Source organism: Nanorana parkeri, unplaced genomic scaffold (genome assembly GCF_000935625.1).
Source record: "Nanorana parkeri isolate BGI_ZX_2015 unplaced genomic scaffold, ASM93562v1 scaffold2038, whole genome shotgun sequence".
NCBI classification, from domain to species: domain Eukaryota; kingdom Metazoa; phylum Chordata; class Amphibia; order Anura; family Dicroglossidae; genus Nanorana; species Nanorana parkeri.
In genome coordinates this window covers 141,777-145,360 of record NW_017308306.1, presented here as the reverse complement: position 1 = coordinate 145,360, position 3,584 = coordinate 141,777, and the positions used below count along the sequence as shown (strand labels likewise).

The following is a 3,584-nucleotide window of genomic DNA, read 5'->3' as shown; positions in this document are numbered from 1 at the left end:
TCTTTCCTGTATCAGCGGTTTTGGGCCGCAGTGTTTGGCAGGAGAAGTCGCCGTCTCTGGGGGCCCATTCAGCAATTCTACAACATTTGTGAAAAAGAGCGTTCCAACAGAAAATAAAACCTCTAATAATACGGAGGAAGCAGGAACGGGACGTGGTAGAGGTTTTGTGCCCCATCACCACCTCTGATTAGTCACTGCATGATTTCTTTTTTGGGTGGATGGTAAGAAATAGACTAAATAGTCTGACCTCCAGCCTTCTATCTGGCCTCCAGTCTTCCCTTCAGTCTTATATCACAAGTGACGAGAGAGCATGGAGCTGGCTTCCCGTCCAATCAGGAAGCCTGGCAGCGTGCAATGACGCGCTGCCTGGCTTCCGGATACCGAAAGTATCGGGCTAGGCATCGGAGCATTTGGACGAGTACTCGCCCAAATACTCGGCATCAATACCGATACTAGTATTGGTATCGGTGCATCCCTAGTCAGTATAGAGGCGTTACCCAGGGTGGTCTTCATGCAAATGCCTAGGAAAGTCCACTCCTCTTGAGGAGTACTGAGGCAGGGTACTGGGGCTCCTCCATTTTTCATTAAAAAAGACGTTGTTGGACTCCAGTCAGTGAGGTGACTCGCATGAGGCGACTCGCATGATCATCTCAGCCGAGACACATCGCTGACTGGAATCCAACGATCGCTTTTCAATGAAAAATGGCGGAACTTGTCCAAAACAAAAATATATTTATTGTCAGAAATGTACTTGCAGTGTTCTTCCCTGGAACAGTCACATGACCGAGATCGGCAGATCGGAGGGAGGAGAGGTTTGGATGCTTTTTGGGTCCCAGTATTTTTTTACAGCATATGATCACAGCAAGTTTACAGGATGCGAGTACCTGCGCACACCCCCGAATTTAGGCAAGGCGGACATACTGCCTGATACCAGAATCTGCAGCCAATAAGGCATGGATCACCATTGGGTTAAACTTTGAGAAGGTGTTGATGTGTAAAGGCGAGTGTGGTTACCATTATTGTTGCCACGTTTCTGGTGAACGTCAAACCTGAAACCTTCTTTCTTAGACAACCAATTAGGTTGTCTAATTATCGCCGATGAGAGGAAGTGTAGCCTGACGGCAGGAGAGGACAGAGAAACTAACAGAGAAGTCGGTCCCCCCCCTCGGCTTTCTGGCTGATCCCTCCAGAGTGCTCTCCAGCCTTGGAGGTTGTCTAATTATCGCCGATGAGAGGAAGTGTAGCCTGACGGCAGGAGAGGACAGAGAAAATAACAGAGAAGGTTTCCTTTTTCTATTTTGCGGACGTATCAATAGAATTATAAACAAAAGACATTGGATTTTTAATACCATTTGGTAGAAAATAGACTATTGGTGTTATAACCCTCGTGTACACACTTTTACACTTTTTATATTTTTTCCACCTGTATTTATTCACTTTATACCAGTAGATGTGGTTTTATTTCGAAATTTGCTAGATTGGTCATACACCAGTTTTTCTAAATTATTGTCTTTTCTAGTTAATTGCTGTTGATTGTTAGAGTGATCTATTTTTACATTTAACTATTTAGTATCCACAACTGTATTTTCACTTTATGGCACACATATGCATTATCTATTAATTTATTTGGTTCACATTTAACTATCTAGTATTTACATCCGTACTTTTACCATACTTATATGACACGTATATTTATTAACATTCATGCACATATGCACTTTTGGATTGCATATAGTTGCAAGTAGGATCCGACCACTTGCACTGTTTTTAGTCTGTGGTATTACAAACATCACATAATTTAAAGATTAAATATAGCACGTATCACAAAACCAAGCGCAGCACACCGGTTTATAATTGATCACCTTGATAGATATTGCTGCAGCTGGACTTTTTGATCATATTTTTTATTTTCTTTGTATTTTGGGTTTTTTGATTTCTGCCATATATCCTAGCGCAACTACCTTGGTTACCATCTTCTTTCAGGCTTCTTCCTTCCACCACGGCTTGCCATTTGGCTCCTCGGAGGAGGAAGCGTGGTTGGAGGAGGAAACGTGCGTGGGAGAAGAAGGAGGGGGACGAAGCGTGGGTGGGAGAAGGAGATAGCATCGTTGGAGGAGAAGGAGGAGGAAGCGTGGTTGGAGGAGGAGGTAGCGTGGTTGGAGAAGAAGGAGGAGGAGGTAGCGTGGCTGGAGGAGAAGAAGGAGGAGGTAGCGTGGTTGGAGGAGAAGAAGGAGGAGGTAGCGTGGTTGGAGGAGAAGAAGGAGGAGGTAGCATGACTGGAGGAGAAGGAGGCGGTAGCGTGGTTGGAGGAGGAGGTAGCGTGGTTGGAGAAGAAGGAGGCGGTAGCGTGGTTGGAGGAGAAGGAGGAGAAAGCATGGTTGGAGGAGAAGGAGGAAGAGGTAGCGTGGTAGTAGTAGTAGGTGTGGTTATAGAAGAAAAAGGAGGAGAAGAAGGCATGGTTAAAGATGGAGGAGGATGAGAAGACGTGGTTAGAGAAGAACGCACCGTAAAGGAGCAAAAAGTGGCGTGGTTAGAAAAGAAGATGGAGGCGACATAGTTGGAGTTGGAAGGGGACGGCATAGTTGGAGGAAGAAGGAGGCGGCATAGTTGGAGGAAGAAGGAGGCGGCATAGTTGGAGGAAGAAGGAAGTGTGGTTAGATTTTGGGGGGGAAACACAGACTGCAGTGGGTTTCCATCGGCGTCCAAAGCCAAAGAGCTCGGAGCACCGGCAGCCTCACAACTGCGGCCCCGAGCTAAATACTGCGAGCCCCGAGCAGGACTCCTCTGCTAATCCGCAATGTACAACAGGCTTCACGCAGAGTTTGGGAGTCAGTCAATTGTGTGTGAATTCATACAAATTTGGGACAACCAAAATAAAAAAAACGGGCAGACTCCATGCGCTGCTCTTCTACATTATACAACCCGATTCAAGCAGAGTAAAAAGAGAGAGTCTGCTGATGAGTTCACTTCTCCTTCCATTGTCCAATCACAGGCTGGGGGAGGGACAAGACCTGTAATTGCTACCTAAATGCAGCAGAGAAGAATCATGGTTTCTGCCCTGCCTGATACGGCTGTGCTGTGTGGCAAAGCTGTACAAATCTCAGGACTGGATGGACAGAAATACAAAATCCTTTGGCAGGTAGCCCAGCTCTGTATTATTTCTCTGTATGTGGCGGTTTGCCTGGAATTCGGCTTCGAGTGGTGACTGAACAAGGGAACGGGAGGGGGAAAGACATGCGTAGGCATTGAGGGAAAATGAACGATGGGAACAGAATCTTCTGGAATCTGGAGAAACTCTCATAAACCTTTGCGGGATTCTTCCAGAGGGGAGCCGGCTATGAAGACGCTTCTAACAACCACAAGATGAAGAAACAAGACTCGCGCACATTATTAAACAAAGCTGGGGGCCGGCCCTCGTTCCAGGGTCTCCGCTGAGGAATCACAAGAATCCTCTATATTAAGACTCCTGCCGTCCCAGAATCCTTTGCTCCCGGCCTCTTGGGGCGTTAGGGATACACAACGTAGCACTTAGCGAGGACAAAGAACGTCTTATACTCTCGAATTTCATGGATCTAGGAACTTTA

General features: G+C 46.4%; 1 protein-coding gene across 1 annotated transcript in view; it reads right to left on the bottom strand.

Moving 5' to 3' along the window:
• Nucleotides 1–3,584, bottom strand: part of PLOD3 (procollagen-lysine,2-oxoglutarate 5-dioxygenase 3) — a 25,792-nt gene that overhangs the window by 15,096 nt on the left and 7,112 nt on the right. The gene's annotated exons all lie outside the window — the stretch shown is intronic.